Here is a 25,716-nt window from a genome sequence, read left to right on the forward strand (position 1 = left end):
CTCCTTCCTTCTCCTCCTCCTTCTTCCTTCTCCTTCCTCCTTCTTCCTTCTCCTCCTTCTTCTTCCTTCTCCTCCTTATTCTTCCTCTTCCTTCTCCTCCTTCTTCCTTCTCCTCCTTCCTCCTCCTCCTCTTTCCCTTCCCTCCTCCTCCTGCCGCCTCCTTCTCCCTCCTCTCCTCCTCCTTTCTCTCTCAAATGCACGCACATACTCACATACTTCATTTTTTGTGCACAGCTCAATAAAGCTGTTGGCCTGTAATTTCTTTATCCAACAACCACTGTTCATTGGGTACACCTCTCTTTGTCAAATTTTAATTAACTCTAAGAGAAAAGATATGTGGCTCAGCTCATCTGTGTTCAGGAAGAACCTTAAACAACAGGTTGAGGACCAGTCTATGTATCAGCTCACCTTGGACCAGGTTCCCACTCCTGATCCCATTATTCTGGGCTCCAAACAAAAAAGAGCTCAGCTCTTTCCTGGTTAAGCCAATGACTTTAAAAAGAAAAAGCCTGGGGTGCCTAGGTGGTGTGGTCGGTTAAGTGTCTGACTCTGGGTTTTGGCTCAGGTCATGATCTCAGGGTCGTGAGATCGAGCCCCATGTTGGGCTCCGCACTCAGTGGGGAGTCTGCTTAATTAAGACTTTCTCTCCTTCTGCGCCCCCTCCCACTCTCTCTCTCAAACAAATAAATAAATCTTAAAAAAAAAAAAAAAGAAAAAGTCTGATTGTCTTGGCCTGGATTTCTTAGAAACCAGAACCAAAGGCAAAGTTTACACGCTAAAATGTACTGATTGGGAGGTGTACTCCCAGAGAAGCAAGAGCGAGGGGGAAAAGGAAGTGAATGGCATGAAGAAGGCAGGAAAGTAAATCTGAGACTGAGCTGGTCGTAGCTTCTCAAAAAAGTAAATCTGGATGCTCCAGCATGGTTATGAAGCGCTTCTTTAAAGAGACAGAATGGGACTGCTGAGTCTCAGAACTGACTGTTGGAAGGTGCAGAGGGGGTGAGAGAAGAAATGTGCACGTGATTTATCTCATAATGCCTTCTCATCCCCTGCCTCTTTGGTCCAAGCCCACCTCCCCCATGCTTCCGAGTTGCATTCCTCATCCCTCCAGGCAGCTGCTGTGGGTCTAGCCAGGGGCACATGGGCACTGCACCTGCTGTGGGCCCAGCCGCCATGGAGAGAAACTGAGTCTGTACTTCTGAGCAGCCTGAGACCATTCTTGATGTAAGGAGGTAACCAGCTGCAGGTGAGACTTTAGGAATGGCACGTTACATTAGTCATGGTTCTCCAGAGAAATAGAGCCAATAGAATGTGTACATAAACTGAGAGAGATTTATTATAAGGAATTGGCTCATGTGCTTATGGAAGCTAGCAAGTCCAAACTTGCAGTACGGGCTGGCAGATGTGAGAACCCATGGTACCGTTCTGGTCCAAAGGCAGTCTGCTAGAGAATGTTTTCTTACTCTGGGGAGGGTCAGATTTTTTCTTCTAGTCAGCCCCTTCAACTGATTAGATGTGGCCCACCCACATTATAGAGGACAATTTGCTTTAGTCTACCAATTAGATGTTAATCTCATCCAAAAACACCCTTGTAGAAACAACCAGAATAGTATTTGGCCAAATAACTGAGCACTCCATGGACTCGTCAAGGTGACACATAAAATGGACCATCACATCTGAGAAATTGCTCAAGAAATTCTCTGCCAAGGTTCAGAATTTGGGCAGGATCACAGGGAACTGGGGCGGAGCAGACTGGTCCCCGACACTGGACTCGGCACACAAATTGACCACCATGTCTGATACAAGATTATTACCATATGGTTCATTATTGTTGTGCAGAGATTATCAGTGATCATGTGTTTATCTTTAAATTCTATTGACTTGCCTCTTGCTGATGAAAACTTTATTATTTAAACTAGTTATACTTTGAGGATATTTTTTGCCATGCTTGAGAAGAATGGATAAAAAGAATTTTCAAAGCTGAACTTTCATCTTTTGCTAGGAAACTATCATTCCAAGCTGTAGCCTTTGCCTTCCTAATCATGTTTTCTTTGGTGGAAAGAAAATGAGCCATGGCCTAACCCTGATATGCTAGAACAAGCATACCGTGTGAGTGTGCCAAGGGAGATGATTGAGAATATATGCTCCATATAAATGGAAATGATGCTGTCTTGAGGACATGTAAGGTTGTCTTCTGTCTTTCTCTTCCTCGAGTGACTCCTTATAGATTTTGACCTGCCCCACAGCACCACCCACATGTTCCTGCCCATCCACATACACACATTCTCACTCAGGACAGGGCCTGCATTGTTTCAATCGTAAGCAACGTAACAAAATTGTTGATGATGTAGTTCAATGCAACAAAATTGTTAATGATGATATGGCTTGCATTCTCTTTTTCATCCTAACTCTTGGAAATCTGGGGTGCATTTCCCGCTTCCAGCACATCTCAATTTGTATTTACCATGTTTCAGATGCTCAGTAACCACACATGGCTCATGGCTGCCATATTGGATAGCGTTGCTCTTAAGCAGTGGATCTAAACCTTGGCTGCATGTTGGGATCTTCTGGGGCTTTAAAATACTGACACTGAGGTCCTCTGCTGCAGTGATTCTGATTAGACCTGGGCTCCTCAGGTGACTTTTATGCTCAGGCTTGAGACCCACTGGTCTATAGGGCGTTCTCCCTGGGAAGGTGAGTCCTTCCCCCTGCCCTCCCCCTCCTGCTGCTCTGGCCAGACCTCTCTTTCCCTCCATCCCCATGAGACCCACACTGTAAACAGAAATTAAGCAAGCTCTAACTTGGGTCATGGGGAGAAGAAAAACAGAAACAGGATGGTATTAAATTCTGTCTGACAGGCAAGAGTGAACAAGCTGAATACGTTTGTCTTCTCTGGGTCTGTTTACCAACAGGCTTGGTAATTATTTGCTTGCCACTGCCCTTTATGTTTGCAGTGTGTTTCCTGATCTCTCTTTGCCAGAACATTCTCGGAGAATCGAGAATCACTGATGGACACTAGAGATTTGGCAAGATTTCCCCCTATGTTCCACTGGGAGCTCCCAGAGGGACCAGAGGCATTCTGTGAGGAATCCGGGTTCCCGGAGCCCCTCCAGGAAACCAAGAGAATCGTGACTTCTGCAGAACCCATTTTTCTCTGCGCCCAAGACAAGCAAACTCTCCTTCTCCACAAATAGAAACCAGCCCAGACAAACCACAGAGACTCGGGTTTCCAAATGCATCCCAAAAAGATTGTTTCAGGGAAGTGGACAAATGAGGCATGAGTAATTCAGTCAGGGAAACAAACAGTGATGCCCCACATCTGAAACCCAGGGTGTCGGCAGGCAGCTGTTTGGCAGTTCCAGCAGCCCACAAACACCTGGGGCCCCATCTGCCCCGCCGGTCCCTCACATCCAAATTAGACTGCCCAGGGAGGGCACAGAGCTGGTGACCATGCATCTTGAGGAACAGAAAATTGCTGAGGGCTTTCTGGGGGCTGAACAATATATGGAGGATAGAATCACTGGGAAGATGTCATGAGTTGCTTGATTTTTACTCTGTTTGTATGTTCTCAATCCGGAATTCATAAAGTAAATAACTGGCCTACGCAAGAGCTTTTTGCTTTAGCGAACATGCCGGGGACACATAGCCCAGCCTTTGCCACAGAGCTGACTAGCTCTCCATCTGCTAGGATGCCAGACCCTTTATGTTGACCTTCAGGTAGAGGAAATGGGCCAGGCCATCCACTCTTATCCATCCAACCTGTCACCCAGAGCCTGTAATTGCAAACGCCAGTTGGTATCAAGGGTACAATGTGGCTGTGGATAAGACAATCGGTAGAGCTCAATGAATAACACACAGTAACGAATCCCATGAATTTACTAATGACATCCACAGATAATCACCTTGCCTACCAACACGGTTCACATAAAGTCAACCATATTCCCTATGCTTTCCTAGAGTCTGCGTTCTCCTTTCATGTACAGGTGTGGGGAGAGGGAGCAGGATCTTGAGGACCAACCTTTTCCTCGCTCTGTTCCCAACCAGCATAGTGTACTTGTGCAACTGTTTTAATGAGATATTTTCAGTGTTCATTTATGTCATTTGTAAGAAACAGAACCACAGTTCCTATCGTCCTAAGCTAAAAAGAGAATTAACAGATTCACAGAGCTGAAAACTCCAGGGATTCTCGCCAGCTTCAGGCACGGTTTGGTCCAGGAGCATCAATGATATCATCAGGCCTCTGCTTATTTTTCTCTCCTTCAGCTCTGCCGTCCTCAACGTTGGCTTGATTCTCGGGTTCTCTGTTGGTGGCAAGATAGCCTCCTGCTGACAGCTCCAGCCCTGTGAACCTCCCAGGTTCAAGTCCAACAGAAATAAGGCCATCTCCTCTCAGTAGCTCCGAGGTCTGATTAAACCGACTTATATCACAAGTTGAACCAGAATTATACCCATCATCCAGAGTAGGATCATAGTCTGCGTCCTGGAGCCCAGAATGGAGCCGAGTTCAAGTCTAGGCTCTGCCGCTGACTAGCCAGGTGGCCGTGAACAAGATACTCAGGACCTCTGTGCCTTGGTTTCTCCATCTGTAAATTGGGGATGATAAGATGATCTCCTTTATATTAATATTAATGAGTTAGTACATGTCAAATGCTCAGAGCAGTGTCTTACATCTTGCAGGCACTCTGCAGTGAAAATAATAGCTTTTACTCTTATGAAGTGGGTTCCTCTGTCCGGGGGTCACCAAACAGAAATTAATTTCTAAGCCTCTCTCAAAGAGACACTGCGGTACGAGGCATTCATTCTGGGTCTTGGTGTCTAAAAGCCCCGAGTCTATCTTGTTGGCAACGGAATGTCACCATTTTTTGAGAGGAATTTAAAAACTTGGACTCGGTCTGGCCTTAGAAAAGCTACTTTACTTAGCACATCAGAAAAGTAGTTCGGAGCAAGGAACTCTGAACCTGTGTGCTTCACAGGCCTGGTGTCAAGACCCAGGCATGACCGGGGCCTGTGGGGTAAAGATGCCCCGAGAGCCTGACCCAAGAATGTCACCCCTGGTGGTGTCACCTCCACCCTGGCAGGAAAATGCTCCTTCAGAGGCGTTCTTTTGCTCACTGTGTATTCTTATCCTAACAGCCCTCCCACCTCTTGCCCCCCACAGAACTGCTCTAACGAAAAAGCCATCAGCTCTGCACATCATGACTTGGCCGGGAAAGTGGCTGCAGGTTGGGGCTTGCGCCTGGAGGGATTTGGTTTTGATTCACAGGCCTTGTGTTGTCGCCTCTCTCCCTCTTGGAGCATAGACACAACAGGAGCATGAGTTCCACGGGAGGGACTTTTCACTGCCTTACGGTTTGGACAGGATCCACTGCTGATGGAAACCCCCAAACATTTCGGGGAAAACCTGGGCAATAAATCTGAGCGGGAGGAAGAGGCAGAAGAACGGAGACGCGACATTCCGCAGCCTGGCGACGCAGGGTGACGCGGAGCTCAGGGGACCAAGTGGCCCGTTTTAGTCTCCCTCGCTCCCCCCCCAGCCCCAGACTCCTAAACCCACAAGGACAGCTGGAATCCATTCCTAAAATTCCTTGGAAAGGAGAAATCCACACCCTCTCCCAGGCCTGTGTGCAAAAGCGATCGCCAGAACTGGGCTCCATCAGTCTTTGGGACAGATCGTTCTTTGTCATGGGGACTAGCCTGTGCATTGGAGGCTGTCGGGCAGCATCGCCGGGCTCTACGCACCAGCTATCAGGGTCCCACTGTTGGGGCCTCAGATGTCTCTGGACCCTGCCCACTGTCCCCTGGGGGTGGGGCAGATCTCCCCGGTTGAGAACCACCGCCGTAGGTGGTACATCCTTCCAACGCTTGAAGGCCGACTGCGCTCCAGGCTTGCGCCAGGTGCTGGTTAAATCAAAAACAGTAGGCTCCTATCCTCGGACTCAGAAGAACAGAGTTGAAATCACGTGCAAATTAGTGTAAACGCATAGAGCATGGATCGGTGCATCCAGGGTAAATGAGTCCTGCGTTCACACCAAGAAACACCTATGTTCCGTTAAAGGCGTAACTTACTGTCTCCCGAAAGAGCCCTCACTGGCCTCAAGGCCTTCCTGCTTAGCCACCCCTCGAAACCATTCTGCATGCCCTCCCCCAGTGGAAAGGGAGCAGCTGTTCCCAGTCTCCTGAAGAACCACACTTCAGAGGCTTGGCCAGCGTCCTCTGTGCCTCCCTCTCTCCAGGCAGAATTCCAGGTCTCTAACCTCCTGGGAGGCATTGTGGGTAATGCCGAAATCCTGCCAAACATCTGGATGAGAACGGCAAGATGTGGCCAGTTCTTCCAAAGTTTCCACGCTGTGCCGCTGGGATAGAATGTGAAAGTGTCCCTCCCCCCTGTGCCAGGACATCCGAGCGGCAGCCCCAGGCTTCCAGCTCTGCAGGGGGGGCCCACACATCGGCTCCACTGCCCTCTCCCCACTTGCTTGGCCTGCTCAGCTTGCGTGGGACCCGAAGGCAGGGACGGTGCCATCCTGACCCCTTTGGCCCCTCCCCTGGCAGCCCCAGCCCCACTTTCTTGGTAGTGTCTTCGAGGAGATGCTCAGAATCCAGTAAATGCCTCTAGGTGTTTGATGTGATGTATATAAACAGTCAGACGTCCCCACTGACACCTTAGCTTCCCCCAGTTAGAGAGGAACGATTTATGATTCTGAGACTTAGCGTCACTTCTCCATCCTAGTTGTTGATGGAAAACTATCAAGAAAACCTGAACCAAGTTCCCTGTCCCAGTTGAACTCATGAGGACAATCACAGATGCAAAATAGGAGCTCTCAGTTAAAAAAAAAAAGCAGCCGGCCCAAACCGTGCCTCTCTCCTGGCCGAGAAGCCGGCGGTACCATAGTGCTCCGGCCTTGGAAGGGCCCCAGAGACCTTCAACCTGAAACCGGGGTTTCCACATCCCTGACCTTCCTCTCCCAAGACCTTCTGTCCTCGAAGAGACCCCGTAGCTTATTTTCTGCGTGGCCTTGGGTAAGATATCGGAGGAAGGGCTCCAGGGCCGGCTGACTCCCCCCACGGGGTTTCCCGTGGACTGACTGTTAGGTGTGGGACTCCAGATTCTGGAAACGGCCTCCTGAAGCTTGCACATACGTGGCAACCCAGAAATCTGGTCATTCCAGGCTTTCAGCTGCCCGTGCCCGGGCCAGTGAAGATGAATCACGGGTGGTGCAGTTAACAGAGCACGGAGCAACACAGAAGGCTTTTGTCCCCTGCTCCAAAGCTGAGAATGTTCGCAGCCCTGGCCGCCCTGGCCAGCCTCGATCTCGGGGTCGCTCCATCCCCAGAGACCTTTAAAAACAGCATAGATAGCTGTGTGTCCTGAGCGTTGCTAGCATGGCCCCCCAAGGTGAGAGGTGCATTGGACCCCCCCCCCCAGAAATGCCTTTCGGCTTCAGGGGGATGGCTGTTATTGGTGAATGACATGAATGAACAGGTCCCAACTCAAGTGTGGGGGCTCCCTGAAGCCTCTCCCCTCTGTCCTGCTCCAGAACTCTCAGTTGCAACAGACGATTTCTGAGAGGCCGGGCCAGAGTTGCCCCCACCCCCTCACCCCCAGGAAAGTCCGGAGGGATCGCGTTCCCCACCACAGATCCTCCCCAAAGGAGGAGGGTAGCCTTCCTTGCTGGGGAAGCCCACCCAGATATTCGCCCTGGAGGAATATTTACACTCTGGGGATAATGTCAGCTCTCTGAGGAGCCAGGGACCCCCTGTCCTGTCCGACGCCATTCCCCAGCACCTAGGACAGTATGTGGCACGGAGAAATATTGGTTGAATGAATGAATGAATGAATGAGGAAAGGGGTTTTAAGGCATTACTTTTCAGCCGAAGTCCTTCCCCTCCCCCCCTTTTACCCTGGAGTGTTTTAAACAAACATATGGGAAGGAAAATGTTATCATAAATCTCCATATGCCCATCACCAGCTTCAGTAATTATTTAGCCAAATTCGCCTGGTTTTATTTTTTGCTTTTATTATGGAAATGTGTAAACATACATAAAAACGGGAGACTACTGTAATAAACCCCATGCGCGCATCACCCAGCTTCCACGGTTGTTGGCGAGAGCGACCCAGCCTCACCACACTGAACGCACTGGACACAGTTTTAGAGCCCCCCTCCTTTTGGGAATAACCAAATCAGTTTATTTCTGGGCTGTTTAGAGAGAAACAAACCGAACATCTTATAATTACATCCAACTTCCTTTCTGGAAAGAGATCCAGAAAGCGGCTTTTTTTTTTTTCCCTTCTTCTCCCTTTGATCTGAGAAGCAGCCCCCAAATGTCAGGCTGTGTGTGCAGAGATGCAGACATGGAAACACATATGAAAGCACCACCCCCCCTCCCCAGCAGGCCATTATCTGTGTTTATCTTATCAGGATACTCCTAAACCGGGCCCACTTAGAACAAGGCGTCCCCAGTTCAGTTTATAAATCCCCTGTTGCAGGCGGAAAACAATGTGAAAGGCGGCATTGTTTCCGGACAAGTCTGTGACTGTGATAGCAGAGCTTATATGGCTCTTGTCTGCTAATAAATTGCCGGCCCCGGGGTCATGGCCAGGGACCTTGGCAGAACGTCGTGCCCTGTGTCTTCTCCTTCCCAGGCCCATCATCCCAATGGCCACGTAGAGATCCAGTCAGACAGAAGAGCATTTACGGAGCTCCTGGGATCCTGGGGTCATGGTTTCTGCTCTCAGGGGCTTGGTCCCCACCGTGGGACACGTCCCTGGCCGTGACTCCGGGCTTCTCGGAGGGTGGGCTCAGCTGGGGAGATCGAATCCAGGGCTCTGCCCTGTGGTGTCTCGAGCTCCTTGTTCTGGATACTTGGCTTTTTGGTTTCTGTGAGTTGGTATGGTGGCAGTGGGCACGGATGGTGATTGTGGGAGGTAGTGGGCCAAAGTCCTTCCCGCCTCCCTCCTGCGACCCAGCCTTACCCTGGGCCCTTACTGGGAGCACGTTGAGAGACTCTTCATCTAGGGGCCGTCAGGGAAGATTTTGCAGTCAAAGTACATATACAAAAGTATTTTGTAAAACCATGAAAGGCCATGTGAAAGTGGATGTCGTCGTTAGGGGAAGAAACAGACAGGAATTCTGCGGGCAAAGCGTCGTGGAACACAAACGGGGTGCAGGTGGTCATCGCCAGCCTCAGGCCGGGGTCCTAAGTCCCGTGTACAAAATGCAGATGCTGAAGCAGATCTCGCAAGGCTGCAGCAGAAATAAGCCAATAATATATGTAAAGCATCTAGGACAGTACAGAACACGCAGCGGGGCTCAGAAAGATAGGCAATGGTAAAGTAACAAGATTATTATATTTTATGTGTAATATAATTTACAATGTGATTATTAAAAGCAAGTTCAAAGGGGCGCCTGGGTGGCTCAGTCGGTGAAGCGTCTGCCTTCAGCTCAGGGTCCTGGGATGGAGTCCCGCGTTTGGTTCCCTGCTCAGCAGGGAGCCTGATTCTCCCTCGCCTCCCTGCTTCTGCTCTCTCTTTCATTATCTCTGTCTCTGTCTCTCTCTCTCTCCAATAAATACATAAAATCTTTAAAAAAAAATAAAAGCGGGGCGCCTGGGTGGCTCAGTCGTTAAGCGCCTGCCTTTGGCTCAGGTCATGATCCCAGGGTCCTGGGATTGAGCCCCCCATCAGGCTCCCTGCTCAGCGGGAAGCCTGCTTCTCCCTCTCCCTCTGCCTGCCACTCCCCCTGCTTGTGCTCTCTCTCTCTCTCTCTGGCAAATAAATAAAAAAAAAAATTAAAAAAAATAAAAAATAAAATAAAAGCAAGTTTATAGAGGTGCTAAAAAGAGGCGAGTAAGTCTGTATGGGTAAATTGGAAAATTCTTCATGGGGGAATGGCAGTAGATGAGAAGAAATTTTCCATGGAAATCACAGAGTTAGGGGCAATGAGGTTGCACCAAAGAGTATGGGTTTTTTTATGCCAGGCAGTGGGCAACCCCTGAAGGCTCTTGATTGAGACAAGCATCTGGTGAGGAATGTCCGTGAAGCCCCGCGGGAAGAGAAACAGGCTTTGGAGTCTGCTCTTGGTGTAACCATGCAAGTGTCCTTCAAGCTCCCGGCCTTGGGTCTTTGATCTGTAGAGTGGGAATGAATATCAGCCACCTCCCATCCTGCAGCTCTCCTGGTAGGACACCTTTGAAATAGTTGCCGTTATTCTTCGTGCTTTGGAAAGATCATCTGTCAGGGCAGTGGAGAATGGGGTTGGTTTGAAGGAAGGAGCAATGAAAGGCAGGGGCTAAGGGTGGGGTCCAGGTGGGGACCCAGGTACAGGCCTAAGCTCTGCTGCTCCTTCCCATCCCTGAGACCCCCACGGAAATGCCAGCATCTCTGAAAGGCCCCGCCTTCCCCTCCACCCCCGCCCCCACCCCCATTCACTCTTGATCCCACCAGCCAACCTGTTTCCTTCTTAGCCCTTCACAGGCTGTAATTATATATACTTTACTCTCTCCTTAATTATTATCTGTCTCTCCTCCCAGACTCTTTGCCCCACACCAAGGTCTGTTTCGCCACACCTGGCATCCAGGTGTTAGAGATGCCCCCTCCCATCCCCCACCGCCCTGGACTAGTCTCCGCAGGCTACTGTAACAAATTACCGCAGACCGGGGGCCTTAACCCAATAGAAATGTGTTCCCTCCCCGTGCTGGAGGCTGGAAGTCTGCACTCAGGGTGTGGGCAGGGCCGCCCTCCCTCCGAAGGCTCTAGAGGAGAATCTTCCCTTGCCTCTTCCAGACTCCGGTGGCTCCAGGCAACTCTTGGTTTTTGGCGGCGTTAGTCCAGTCTCTGCCCCCGTCCTCACGTGGCCCTCTCCTCTTCTTTCTGTGTGTCCCTCCTCTTTGTGTGTGTTCTACAGACACTTGTCATTGGATGTAGGGCCCTCCCAGATCATCCCGGTCGATACCATCTCCAGACCCTTAACTTAAATACATCCACAAAGACCCTTTTTCCAAATAAGGTCACATTCACGGGGTTCTGGGATATGGGTGTCCCTTTCTGGGGACCAGCGTGCAGCCCATCATGCCCTCCTTTGTGCAACATTCTCCTGGAATAAAGATGTTTTGAGCAATAATGACTTGCCAAGCATCCGCTGGGCACAAGGCACCGTTCCAGGCCCAGGACCCAGCCACATGTGACCCAGGAAGTGTCCGGCTCTCAAGGAGCTTACCTTCTTTTTAGTGTGAAGGGACCAGTGACAAACGAGCATGAATGTGCCAGATAGTGGACAAACATGCCGAGGACAAAAATCAAGCCGGGAATGAGGCAGAGCACATGGGATAAGTGGTGGAGGTGGACTCTACTTAGATTGGCACTCAGGGGAGGCCTGTGGGGGTGGGGAGGGGGGAGTGGGTACAGTAATCAGAAGTAGATTTCCCATTTCTGCCCTTCTTGGCATTCCTGACCTCTGACCTCTGTGTAGGCCATTCCCATGATTTCTAAAGAGAACCAAAGAATTCAGTACCAGACCCAGGAAAGGGGAGGAGAGAACAAAGGAAAGACCAGGGGTGGGTCTGGGGAATGCTCCCAGAATGGGGGGATCTGAGTTGCAGCCGGTTCAGGGTCTATAACCCCACAGAACTGGCTCTTTCTTGAGGAACCTCAAAGCCAGGTCAGCTACCAAACCAGGGGCTCCGCAGTGGTGAGGGCCACGGAGGGGAGTGCCCTGGAGGCGCCCCAGGGGTAGCAGAGTGACGAGCAGCTGAGGTCACAGGGACTGTGGTATCTGGGAGACATTGAGGAGACAGTTCCTTTGAAGCCCATAAAACAGGAACCAGAGCAGGAAGCTGCAAAGGATACCAGAGCTCAGGGAAGTGTCCCGAAGGAACCAATTCCAACTTTTCCGACTGCGGTTTAAATAAGCAAGAAAACGATGCAATCTCCAAATGAAGTACTATCTTCAGCCTAAATGTGCATGTTCTGCAGCCCAGGGGTGACCTCGCAGTGGATTTTGTGAGGTCGGCCACACAGCACCTAGAGACACGGGTCTTGGTCTTGGGGGCCAGCACATCTCAGCAAGCAAGTGGCTGCAGGCCGAGGACCCCAACACCACATCCTCTCTCTCTGTCTCTGTGTCTCTCTCTTTCTTCTTCCTCTCCTTCCCTCCAAACTCCCTGAGCATGGCACAGACTGAGACTGTCCTCTCAAGAGTCAGAGCAGGAAGGAGGGCACAGCAAGCTGACCATCTTTTTCTCTAAAAGAGCCAGAGAATAAACATTTTAGGCTTTGTGGCAATTATGCAGTTCTGCCCTTTTAACCCCAAAGCGGCCATAAATAGTAGAAATGGATGGGTGTGGCTGGGTGCCAGTTAAACTCTATTTACAAAAACAGGACAGGTTAGGTTTGGTCCATGGCCAGAGTTTGCCGACCCCTGATGTAGACAGTGGGGAGCTATGGAGTGTTTTTGAGCAGAGGAATAGTCTGCTCGGGGAAGACGGCTGTGGCAGCCGTGGGTGGCAGAGACGGGCCCGGGGCAGGGAAGACTGGCGTTCCCTTGGCTCGGGGTCTCCGACTGAGCACTGGGCTCCTGAGGACGCAGCAGTTTTCCTAAGGTAATGCAGCATCTACCACACTTCTGGAAAGCAAGATGCTTGCTACTCTAGGACCACCCAAGGAGCAGACAGTTTACTGATCTCATTTTTAAATAAAATATTTTAATAATGTTTATGAGTTCTCTCCAGGCCAGGACCCTCCCGGCATCTGGGCCGCGTCTGGTTAAGAGCGCTTTGCGGGGGCGGTTCTGTGGGTCTTGGAGCCCTTGTGTTTGGATTAAAGATGGGAGGGAGGGAAGGAAGGAAGGAAGTCCCCCAGGCCACAAGCATGCTGGACGGTCGGTCGGCAACCTGCACAGATTTGGAGAAAAGCAGGGCCTGTGGGGAGCCAAGTGCTCACACACCCTTTTGGGGCTGAGGGCAGCCAGAGAGCAGGTTGGGCCCAGGAGAGGGGCGGTCGAGGTACCTGCTGAATTGGGAGGCTTGCCTTTTGACCTAGATTGGGGCAGGGCGTCGGGGGCGGTTTGCTTTAGATTCTGGTTGTTCCTTGTTTTGTTCCCTTTTCATCTGGGGACTCTCCCTAATTTAAAATTGATCCAGATGTTTGGTTTATATGAAGATATTTGGCATCTGATAAAGCCCATGGATGCTGATGGAATTTAATATTCTTTTAGTGCTGGGTGGACCCAAATCGTGTTACCACCACCCCTTCCTGGCAGACAGCTTTTGCCTGAGGAAGCGGACCCTGCAGAGGCCAGAGCCCAGTTCAGGCCCCGAGAGCGGGTGAGGCAGCAAGCCGCTGATAGGAAAGGCCATGACATTCTCTCTGCTCCCCTTCTCCCCGCACCCCTCCTCGGGCCGTGTGCACAGCGGCTTGCGGACACTGAGTACCTGTGTCCATCCCTGCTCTGCTCTCTCTCCCCACCCTATCTCGTGGCCCAAGGATTTGAACAGTTTTACGAAAATGCACTCAGCATGGATGGATAGACATGCAGTCGAGGCAGGCAGGGGGAAAGACTGCAGTCGGCTCCTGGGTTCGGTGCGAGAGGTTTGTTCCCCTGTCCCCTGATTCCTCAAGGCCAGGAATCACACCCCCTTCGAAGCCCAACTGACCCCATTTTGACAGTGTCCTAGCTGGGAGGGAAGTGTCTGGTCCAGAAACCTGTAGGTGCTCAGGGCCCTGTGAATGCTGCAGAGAAAACTTCCACGAACAAAAGACGTCTGCACGTGAGCATGAGTCAAGGGTGAGTCAAGTGACATCACTGACTTTATTTAGATTTAGTTTCCACTGGGGAGTAATTCTCAAAAATGCCACCAGTTTACTCTTGTGACGTTGGCGACATTAATCCTCAGTGGCTGACATTATTTCAGGCACTGTTTCAGCTGCAAACAGTGTTTGATCCAGCCCCCAGAAGGTAAGTGTTCCGAGGAAAAAGAAAAAAAAAAAAAAATCAGCTTTTGCATTTCTGGCTAATACATAATTTTGGTGTTAACCCTTGTATCTAAGTCTGTTGGTGGGTTGCCCGGTCATCCGTTTCCAAAAGGTTGGACTAGTTTACCACTTAAAAAAAAAAAAAAGAGTAAATCTCAGAAAGGCTAGATCCAAGGTCAGGTAGAGATGTATACAGATATATAGAGGATGCTTAGGACACGGTGCGGTACGTTGTACACAGAGAGAAGCAGATACGGGCGGGGAAGGTAGTGACTTGCCCAAGGTCACTGCTGTGGGATGGGTGAGCCAGGACTTGAGCTGAAGGCTCAACTCTGTCTCTTCCCCACCCACGGGGGCCTCAGTGAGGACTGCACTTCTGCATCACTTGGGGAACTTGGTCAATAGGCTTCATCCCCAGGAAGTTGGCATCCACGTTTTGAAAAAGCTCCCAGGTGCTCCCCCATCCCTAGGCTGCCCTTCCACTTAGAATCTCCATTTATAGGATCACTCCTTTGAGACGAGGCTTCAGGAGGTCTCAAGATGTGCGGAGACAAGATCTCACATAAAATGGGGTGACCTTTTCCATACTTGGCCCTTCCCACCAAGGGCACGCTCCCTTGCGTGTTTGGAATGTCTGGTCTGGTTTTTCTGCTCTGGAGGTTTCCACGGCACTGCTGCTCCCCAGGGCTGTGCTTTGTCAGCCTCCCTGCCCCCTCTAGCATGCCTGAAACCATCCCTTGCCCTGTGGGAAATAATCTGGCTGTTAAGAGGCCACTGTGAAGTCTATCTGTGAGCTGCTTCTGCCCTAACGATCTCCTCCCATTGCTAGCTGACGCCCTGTTACACTCGGGGAGCCGCTAGGGGACATCCAGGGGGCAGCTAGTGTATCTCACATACGCACCCACGCACGCACACATGCACACTGTCTGGAAAGCAGCCTTCAGAGAGGGGTATTGCTCTCAGGTGGAGGGCAGCCCAGCTGTGGATATACTCACGCCTGGCCTGGGTTGAGGTGCTTGTCCAGCATGAGGTCACGGCTGTGGGGTTTGCAGTTAGAAAAGTTGCATTGTTTGCCCAGAAAAATATTAACCTCTTCCCTTTCCTGCAGTAACGCTTGGCTGCTGGGCCGCCCTTTCCTTGCCTGGCACGGCTTCCGTCGCCGACAATGGCGACACTTTGTACTTCCCCTGGGCCCTTCATTCAGGCATCTTAGGGCCTATTCTTGCTCTGCGGGCGCCTGCAAAGCACTGCTTCCTCATTCAGAGGGCGGAAACAGGCCCCAACAGGCCTGGGAGAGATCGGTGGCGTCAATGCACACTTGTCTTCTCTGAAGTTCACAGTTAATCAGCACAGAGCCTTTGACAACCAGCTCAAGTGGCCTCTGAAGCCGCTGGGCTCTTCCCCGTTTGAGGCCAGCTTGGGCTGTTGTTCAGTGGAGTCATGCAATCCTCATACACCACGGGGCCCTCTGATGCCACTGGTTTTTAGCGGGTCACCCCAAGGGGCGGGCCATAGCTCTCCAGGAGGTGTGTGGCCTTGGGGACGTCACTGAGCCTCTCAGAGCCTCAGTTTCTGCTTGTGTCCAACTGGAGTAACACACTGGAAAGATCTGGAGGCTCAACAGCAGAATACGCAGAGCATTTATCTCGGTCTGAGCCACACTCACTCAGTAGAAGGTGGCTTCTGTTACTGTTTTGTCATCCCCGTCATTGTTAGCGTTGCGGACCTTCTCCTTTCCATGCCTCACCCTCACGGGGGCCGTGGCTCGCTGCTTAGCATCTCTGCATTTTCAGCCAGAGTTTGCACACCGGGTCCCACAGAGATCCAAAATCTCCATGGCGGAAGTGGGAGCCGGGCTTTGCTCTCATCTGTTTTAAATATTGTGCTCCTACCCAAGAACTCATCTGAAGAAAAGGATTCCCCAGCCTCATGAATTTGGAAAGTAGCTATTCTAGAAGCTTCTAGAGGATTTGTTTATTCCTTTAGCCAGGCTTACTTGCCTGGCCATAAGGCAGTGGGATGGATGCTTGGCCAGGCAGCTCAGCACTCCTTTAAAGGCAAGCAGCAGAGGGATGGACCTGCTTACCTGTGGGAGTCCCGTTATGCCCCTGCTTCAAGGACGCCCTCATTTAAACCCCCTTTACTGCAACTTGAGCCCATTCAGTAGAGAAATCTGCCGGCCATCAGTCTGCTTTCAAAATCCCTTTAGAAACTTGAAGGCTAGTATCTCAGGTGGGCACCCTGGGTAGTTATATCTTGGGCCACCATGGACATTCACAGCGGCCACTGGAGTAGAGGTAGACAGAGGCCTGGCCCTGGGAGTCAGCCTCCTTCCTCCATGGACAGAAGCCCCCAGGTACCGTGCGGAGAGGGGGCTCCACATGCCAGGCCAATCCAAGGCGTTGTTTGGAGGAAAGGGCCCTCCAAGGTGCCGACAGGAAGGGCCACAGGCAGGAGAGGCTACAAGTGTCTTTATCAGCAAGAACCAGCCAAGAGTAACACATCCCCTGGCGTCCTGGAGCCGGGTGGAGCGTGATGACGGTGGGATCCAGGATCAAGCGCTATTTGAAAATGCGGGCAGATCAGAGTCGGCCTTGTGAAGTGTTGTTGCCACATAGCAGGATTCTAGACATTGGACTGTGTCTAACGGGGCTGGGGCTCTCAGAGGAGGGGCAGGTGACAAAGAGCAAGTAAGGTGAGGCACCAATCCAAAATCCCTGTGTCAGACCGTGAGCGTGCTGGCGATGGGTCTGGGTCGCAGGGGCTCACTCAAGCTTAGAATAAAGGCAGGTGCCCTCTCTGCAGAACTTCAAAGAAGGGATGTTGAATCTCACATTATTGGACTGGAAACTCCCAAGTGTATCTTGTGGTAAACTGGTAATGGCCCTGGGGACGAGAATCGACCCTGCAGGTGGGGAGCAAGGATAGATTTGATGCAGAAGGGGCGTCTGGGTGGCTCAGTCAGTTAAGCATCTACCTTCGGCTCAGGTCATGATGTCAGGGTCCTGGGATCGAGTCCCATGCTGAGCTCCCTGCTCAGCGGGGAGTCTACTTCTCCCTCTCCCTTTGTCCCTCCCCCTGCTCATGGTCTCTCCCTCTCTCTCTCAAATAAATAAATAAAATCTTAAAAAAAAAAAAAAGATTTGATGCAGAAAACAGAAATCTGGCTGTTTCAACATCAGAAAGTTGCCAGTGCTCCTAAATCAATCCTTGACCCTCACTGACCAACGTGCATCTGTAGGTGTTACAAGGGAAGCCAGCCAAAACGTCTGAGAGGTCTAGTTCAACCCCGTCGTGCCTGACATTAATCCTCTTGGGGCTCCTTGCATTTGGAATAAAGTTCAAGTTCACTTCCACCCCCACCCCCCATTCCTCAGTAGACTCCAGATACTCAGAACATCTTCAGATTTCTTGAACATGAAGATCTTGCTCACCTACAGGCCTTTGTTCTTGCTTTGCCCTCTGTGGGGAGCACTCATTTTCCCTAATGCTCACTCTCTAAACTGCTTCTCCCTCCCGTTCATCCTTCAACTCTCGGTTTCGATTTCACCCCTTCACCGAGTCCGACTCTGGCCACCCTATCTCCGTGAGGTCCTCCCTGAAATTCCCCATCGGCTCCCACAGCCTTGTCCCTCCCAGCCCTGACCACAGGTCCCCTGCGTCGAAGTGTTTGCTTGCTGGCTTTTTACTGTGTGTTTCCTGCCCTCATGAGAACATGGAATGGGGCACCTAGGAAGTGCTCGGTAAATGTTTGTCGGCTAAATGAGTGAATATCTGTGCAGCAGGGTTTAATAGAAGCCTTTTCCTGCTCAGCATGGCTTCCATCCGTTGCTTGGTCCATCCTGCATCAGTTTAGTTGGAATCAAAGGTCACAAGGTGGTTCATGAGCTTAATGAGTCATCACACACCCCCCAGGTGGCCTGGGACAACTCTGTGTACCACAAATATGCTGGCAAGTTCCAGCTGCTGGGGACCCAGGCAGCAAAATGCCAGGTTTACAGTAACGTTGTAGGGTCTGGAGGAAAGTCCTCTGAGTTGTCCTTGACCCTTGTTGTCAAGACTGGCCGTGCAGGCCTACCCCCAACCTGGGGTGGTGGCTCTGTTAGGTTCCCTGGTCAGAAAGAAAGGTCTTCTGTCCTGGCTTGTTGGCTCCTTAGTGTTTGCTGCTTACTTTTATGATGTGTTACTTCGCTCGTAAATTGTCTGCCTGTCCCACGAGCCGGGGCAGAGCCTCCAGACCACAAGCCGGACACTTGTACCATTGACTTCACCAGGATGTGGTGCCCTAAATGTTCCGCTGACCTCTGGTGTGGTGAGTCCAGATGCTTCCCAGGCGAGGGAGTAGGTAAAGGAACCCGGTCTCTGACTCATGAGCTGTCCAGGGAGGCTGACAAATCCACTTTTGGACACAGCCTGCAGATAATCTCGAGCTGTTAGCAGAGCTCCAGGAAATGACCCTTGGGGGCCAGAGCTAGAGTAGAAAATCTCTCTTGGGAGTCACTGCAAATGTTTACCCTCGGAAGTTTGATTGTGAAATCTTTTAAGCTCTGGGATGGCTCTATTCCTCTTCCCAGGCTAAGCCCTAAGCCGCCAAGATTTCCAAGAGGAATCCTGGGGCCCAGGCTCCCCTAGGACAATGCAAGTGATGGAGTTGCAGATACTCTGAGAACATCCTCTAGTGGCAAATCTACCAGCTGCACTTTGGTTTCCTGGCTCTGTGTTTACCTAAATGGGATTCTCCCCCAGATCAACCCTTTACCTCTGAGGAGGAGCTTTTATAGGCCAAGTGCCAGGTGCAAAATCCCCTGCTGTCCTCCCCACTATGCAGATCTGCCTTGAAGAAATGCAGCAGCAAACCCAAAGCAATCATGGCACTGACTGGCTTTCTTCTTTCTTCCGTGGGGGTGTCTGTCTGATGCGTTCATTGGCGCATCCTTCCTTCCCGCCAACCAGGACCTATGGAAAACGGGCTACACGGGAAGGTGCCAGTGGGGCCTTTGCCCCTAGTCGCCTGTGGTGAATTCGAATGTAGAGGGCACCCAGAAGATTGTGCAAGAAGTAAAGCCTTCTTGAGAATCCACTGGTGACCTGGCCACGTGGCCCGCTTTCCGTCTGAGGATCTGGTGCCTGCCCTTTCCTGCACTGCTCCCAGGACAGAGCGGGAATGGAAATGGCTCCTTGTAAAGAGTGTGGGCGAGAGTCCCCTTCACAGACGCCAGCCCCTGCAGAGGGGCGAGGAGTTCTGGCGGTGGACGGTTGTCATGTTGTTTCGTTTTGCTGACATTTTGTTTGTGCCTCGAGGTAATGCTATAGGTCTTAGGTTATTCAGGTTTGAACTTTTACCCTGTGCTTGAGATTGACTCATAAGTCAGGCAGTTATATAAATAATGGGACCGATAACAAGACAGCTGAGGCTCCGTTTGAATGAATAGCTTCCTTTAGGGTGGAAATCACCTCCCATTTGGAGGCAAAGCGCTGAGCCATACAGCCCCAGTGCAGGCAAGAGGCTGGAAGTGAGGTTCCCTCAGACATAACGGGGGCTCCACTCGGCCAAAAGAGCCCATGAAAAGCTCTTGGAGGCCAGTGAGTTTCTCGTAGTCCAGCTGGGAAGAAGTTCAAAATCAGCTTCACGCGCCCGCCTTGCCTGCAATGGGCTCTGCTCTTGGCTCACCTGTGATTTCAAGGGAAAATATCAGCAGGGAAAATGGCTCTTTCTCACTTGTGCCCCGCATAGGGGAGTCTGCTTGGGATTCTCTCGCCCTCTCCTTCTGCCCCTCCCCCTGGCACTCATGTACTCGCTCTCTCTCTCTCTCTCAGATAAAGAAATAAATCTTTACCAAAAAAAAAAAAAAAAAGAGCAAAGTTCTGATACACGATACAATATGGATGAACCTTGAAAATGTGCTAAGTGAAGGAAGCCAGATGCAGAAGGTCACGTAGTGTATGATCCCACTTCTATGCTCCTGAGACAGAGCAGATTAGTGCTTGCCAGGGCTGGGGAGAGAGGGGGATGGGAAATGACGGCCAATGAGTGTGGGGTCTCCTTTCGGGGTGATGAGAATGTTCTGGAACTCGGTAGTGGAGGTGGTTGCACGATATTATGAATGTGCTAAATACCACCGAACTGTACACTTAGAAATGGTTGGGATGGTAAATTGTATGCCATGTGAATTTTACCACAATTAAAAAACAAAATCCTTACGGGGCCCTCCGAGCCCACCTCACATCAGGCCACTGTCCCCTTGCTCACGCCTCTCGAGTCCTGACGAACACAGGGCTTCATCTCCACACCTGGCCGGCCTCCCTCAGGAAACCCTCCAGAGGCCCAGCGTCTGACCTGCTTGTCCCTCTCCGGTTCCATTAGCTCCTGCCCTTCCCTGCAGCATGGATTCTCTGGGGGGGGTTTGCACTTTGGAGTCGGCAAGCTGACTTGGCTGAGAGAGAGAAGAGGAAGTCAGCGGTGACTGAGGATTGATGAATCCTTGAATTGCTTCATGCTCGTGACCCCAGCAGCTGAGGAATGTTCTCCTTGGAGTTTGGAATTCCTCCCGTCTCCGCGTTCTCTCTCATACTCATTTCTTTAGTGCTTTCCTGTTGCCTTCCCACTGTTCAGAGGGAAAACAAACATGTTCTAAACAGTGATTCAGTTCCTGACCTCCCCCACAAGCTTGACGTAAGCCGTAAGGGACTTAGATACTCAGAAGCCATTAACGGCTGAGTAAAATGGGCTTTTGTCAGCTGAGCGGGCACCCAGCCTGCCATTTACAGCAGAGCTTTATAGGGAAACCTGCTGGGAGCTCAGAAAAGGTATAAATATTGTATTGCAAGAATGCCGTTTCTATGCGGGCTCACTCCATCTGTGAACGGGATGTGAGCTGATGGATATGGTTGTCCCTGCTCTGAGGCACGTGGAGGGAAAAGGAGCTGGAATGAGCCTGGAATTCAGGCTTAGAGAGGAGGGCAGTGGGCCCGGCTGGGCTTTGTGGGTGGTGACATTGTCTCTGTGTTGGTGTTGGTGGTGGGGAAAGGCCCTCTGTGGACCTCCTGTGCGGCCTCCCTCCTTACGCACCACGGTGCGGGCTCCTGAGCTAACTGCATCCTAGCCACCCTCCAAGGAGCATGGCTAAGGACTCTTCAGTAATTGGATGGAGACCTTCCAGCTCCGTCTTCCCACTCTCCCAAGTCGCCGCTGATGCTGTGCCTCCCGTCTTCAGAGCCTGCCATGCACAGGTATAGAGTGGGCTTTCTCATCCCCTCCACACTTCTAACGCCTCGAAGCAGAGACTTCTGTGTCACGGGGGGGCGGGGGGCCAGCTTGTGTGCTGTGGGATGGTTAGCAGCATTCCTGGCTTCCTCATACTAGATGTCAGGAATCCGGACGCCGCTGTAACAACCAGAAAAGTCTCCAGACATGGCCAATGTCCCCTGGGAGGCTGAGTCAGCTCCAGTTGAAAACGCTTGGTCTGAGGAAATAGGAGGGACTGTCCCTCTTCTGGATGTCTGCAGCCTTTCCCGGAGCCCAGAACTCATGCCCACCTGCTGGGAGAATCCCCCCAGCAGGGCCAACATCCCATGGGTGTGAAGGGTCCCATCTGGACTCTGGCTTGGGCTGGGATATCCCGCTACTGTCTGCATGCTGCAGGCGCCTGAGACAGGGCGGGCACGTGCATCTTCTTGGAAGGCTCTAGAACATTTCTGTTTCCCCAGAACTCTGCCAAGACAGCCTCACTGGGGCAATTGACGAGCCCACCTCCCCGCTGAGCCTCTCCCGAGCCCGGCCTCCCCACATAGCTGCTGCCCGTTGGAGGGGTGGATTCATGAAAGTCTCATTGCCCAGGGCCGCTCACGCAGTTTGGGGCAGACCGTTCTTCCTCCTACGCTGCAGAGGCCCGTTCATTCTGATTGTGATGTGTGAATCTGTGTCTCTGTGTCAGTGGTTCTCAAAGTGTGGCTCCTGGCAGCTCAATGTCACCCATTCAAAGTGTATATTCTCAGGCCCCACTCGTATGTACCGGATGCTCAGGGTAGGCCCAGCAGTCTGTGCTTTAACAAACCTTCTCGGTGATTCTTATGGACCCTCAAGTTTGAGAACCTCTCTTGTCCATGAATTTAGCCTTCATTTGCCTATGGTAAACATGTGCCATTTAAAGATCATCCTGTCACCTCTAGTCTTAAATGTGCTCAGCTTGGGTTATAAACACGGGCAATTTGAGACTCCCCCTCCCTCTTTTCCTGTTCCCTAAAGGAGCTCTGAATTCTCAGCATTAGATCTCTCCTGACCAAGGGGAGCATCTGGTGGGATGCTGTCCTTTCTCCTTTGATCTTCTCTGTGATGTGACGGGCCCACCTGGTGTCAGGCATTTTCTCGAATGTGCCTCCATTGCTGGTCCCTGTGGTCCCGTGGTGACCTCTGGCCTTGGGCTTCATGTACTGAGCCTCTTCCAGTCCACCAGCCCTCTCAGCCCTTAGCCCCCCTTTCCAATCCACTAAGGTCGGGAACCCTGGCTGCCTCCCACTCGCAACCCTAGGATGTGATGGGTGCTGTGTGCAGCTTCCCTTTGGTCCAGCCACAGTCACCGCTGTTACTTCTTACACTGGAGGTCCCCAAGCCCACACCAATTGGGTGATTCAGTGTAAGGACCCACAGGACTCAGCATTCGGTCGTACTCACAGATAAGTTGTATTATAGGGAAGAGATAAAAAGCCAAATCAGCAAAGGCAAGACATATGTGGGGCAAAGTCTGGAGGAAGCCAGGCACAAGCTTCCAGAAGTCCTTTCCTTTGCCAGCTCCCAGGGTGTGCTTAATTCCTCCAGGGATGAATCTGTGACAACACATGCAAATTCTTGTCTACCCAGGGCACTCATGAGAGACTCCGTGCCCAGAGATTTTACTGGGGGCTGGTCACATAGGCACCCTCTGACTATTGCATACTAAAACTCCAGACTCCCAGAAGTGAAGCAGGTGTGCGACGTGAACAATATGATTTGCATAAACAGTTTGGGCACGGAGAGACACCCTCAATCAGGTTCCCAGAAGCCAGCAAAGGGCCAGCCCTGAAAACAGACCTTTCTAAGGAGGTCTGTCTCAAGCCCTCCTTAGACTTTATTTGTACTGGGAACCCCTCCCCCCTCAAAAAAAAAGATATCAGGAATTTCCATCTGGGATTTTGACTTCAGCAAGTGGCAGGGGGCCAGGGGCCCTCACTGGACCATCCACCCAGACACCAAATCTGGGTGTCTAGATTTACATCACATCCACACCTACTCACTATTTCTGATTTGCTTTCAACATGTTTACTTCTGCAGTTACTTTTCTGTGTCAGGCAAATAAGGCAGGTGTTTTTTTTCCCCTTGCGAAGGTATTACGATTTTATTTAAAAGGGCATTTGAAGGACAAAAGGTGGGTTGATTTAAAGTAAGTAATCATGGCACACATTGTGAAAGTTGATGGGGAGTGACCAGGCACGGGAGGCCCACCTTGAAGACCTTGGCTGGATGGGATACCAGGAGTCAGGGGACATCTGGCTGGGGGAGTGGCTCACCCGAGTGCTCTGTCAGTTTGCCGGGCTTCCTGGGAACGTGCCCAGCCTGTCGGCATTGAAGTCCTTCCCAGGGTGACTTGTCATGTGGAAGCCGTGAAGGCAGAAGGGGAGGCTGGGTGACCGAGTGTGTTTGCTGCGGCTTTGGGAGGGAGCGCAGTGGTGTGTTGACGACTGACTCATTTTGTGTGTATGTGGAGAGGGAGGGGCTGTGTGTGTGTATGTGTGTGTGTATAATAAGACTATTGTTCTCTCCATAGATAGATAAATATACATGCACAAACACACACATGTACTTTTCTTCCCCACTGAACCATTTGACATTTCGGGGCCCCTCACCTCTATATACTTCAGCTGCATCTTTTAAGAATAAGGACATTCTGATTAAAAAAAAAAAGAGGAAAAGACATGACCAGTATTCACAAAAGAAATATAAAAATGGCCTTCCAGCATGTGGGAAAAATGCTGAAACTCACTTCTAATTAGAAAAATGCTAACTAAAGTAGCACCAAGAAAAAAAAAAATCGCACCAAGATAGCATTTCTTACCTATCAGATGGGCACAATTTTAAAATATGACACCATATTCTATGGTGAGGCTGTGGAGAAACCAGCACCCTCCTATATTGCTGGTGGGAATGCAAATGGATACAGCCCTTCTGGAGAGAAACTTGTCAACATCTAGCAAAACTACATTTGCCTTTCCCTTTTGATCCGGGCAGCCCTTAGCAATCTACCCTGCAGATATACCTCTAAGACTGTGAAAATGAAGACATGCACAAGGTTGTGTGTTCATTGCAACATTGTTTGTGATTGCAAGGGATTGGAAGTAACCTAAATGGGGTTGAATAAACTCCACTACACCACCAGTGGAGTAGTATGCAGCTGTAACAAAGAATGGGGAAGAGCTCTGTGAACTGATTTGGGGTGATTACCAGGACATACTGTTAAGTGAAAAAAAGCGAAGTGAAAAAGAGCATCTGTAGTATGCTAACATTTATGTAAAAAAAAGAGGGGAGAGGGAGATAATAAAATAGAGATGTATCTGCTCATTTGTACAAAGATAAACCAGAAACTAAGAAGACTGATTACTCACAGGGAGTAGTGGGAAGGGAGGGGGAGGGACGGGGATCCTTCCTTCTTTTTCACACCGATGTAAAATGTTATTCTCCTGGTTTTGATCGTTGTACCCGTGGTTGTCTGTTGTTCTGGGTGATGGGGACACAGGAAATCTGTACTATTTCTGCAACTTTTCTGTAAGTATCAAATTATTTCAGAATAAAAAGTAAAAAAAAAAAAATACAGAGTACCTGGCACATAGTAAGGACTCTCTAAATGTTTGATGAATGATTAAATTTGTATATTAAGTTATTTGAGAAGTGTCAGAGCAAAGCAACCTACTTAACTTCGAGGGAAAAAAGAAAGGATAAAGACATTCTCTCCCATAACCACAAAATGATTATCTCACCCAAGAAATTCAACATAGATCTAATGAAATTATCTAGTACACTGACCCTATCCAATTTTTGTAATCACTCCCGAATGTCCTTTATAGATGTGTCTGCTGATGTTTTATTTGTTGGTTTTGGCATTGCATTTGGTTGTCACGTTTCTTTAATCTCCTTTAATGGAAAGCAGTTTCCTTGCCTCTCTGTCTTGGATGACATGGGTGCTCTTGAAGAGGCCAGAGGACTGGCTGTTTTGGATAGGACACAGCGGGGAAGGCAGTTTCTCCATAATCTCCTATTCACATGGGATGATCCTTAAGTCTCAGCTCTGACTGGATGGGCTCTAAACCCCCCGTGTCCCTGAGTGATTCCTCGGGTGGGGACCAAGCAGCTCTTGGTATGATCGTGTGATGGACACTCTCAGCCCTTTCTCCTTCTTTTGTGCCCTCTCAGAGCCTGTGGTTATGCCCTCCCCTCACTCTGGACTCGCACTGCTTAGTTATCCCTCAGACAGAGCGCAGGGGTCAGAGATGAGAGGGTTTCATTGGCTTCCTCCCACCAGGAAGGCTAGGGATTCCTGGCACCTTGGGAATGGCCCCAGGGGCATCCATTTGGAGCCCACTGAGATCTACATATAGTAGCCAAGGAATTCTTTATAGTTACTGACCGAGAAAAGGATGCTGGGTATGTGTCAGAACCCAGCCATTCATTTGAAAATACTGGGAACCTCTTTTGATTTTACACATAATTAAAGAACATAAAT

The 25,716-nt window shown here is 50.5% G+C and overlaps 1 long non-coding RNA gene across 2 annotated transcripts in view; it reads left to right on the top strand.

Annotated features, from left to right (window-relative positions):
- LOC145717289 (uncharacterized) overlaps positions 1-25,716 on the top strand; it is a 37,087-nt gene continuing 11,371 nt past the window's right edge. The window contains exon 1 of one of the 2 annotated variants that reach the window (XR_014140405.1): positions 1-25,716. This exon is cut by the window's right edge and continues 2,617 nt beyond it. This is a non-coding gene — a long non-coding RNA (uncharacterized LOC145717289). The other variant, XR_014140406.1, reaches the window with a different exon arrangement.

This window comes from Leptonychotes weddellii, chromosome 15 (genome assembly GCF_054177405.1).
Source record: "Leptonychotes weddellii isolate Sample4059 chromosome 15, ASM5417740v2, whole genome shotgun sequence".
Classification (NCBI taxonomy): Eukaryota; Metazoa; Chordata; class Mammalia; order Carnivora; family Phocidae; genus Leptonychotes; species Leptonychotes weddellii.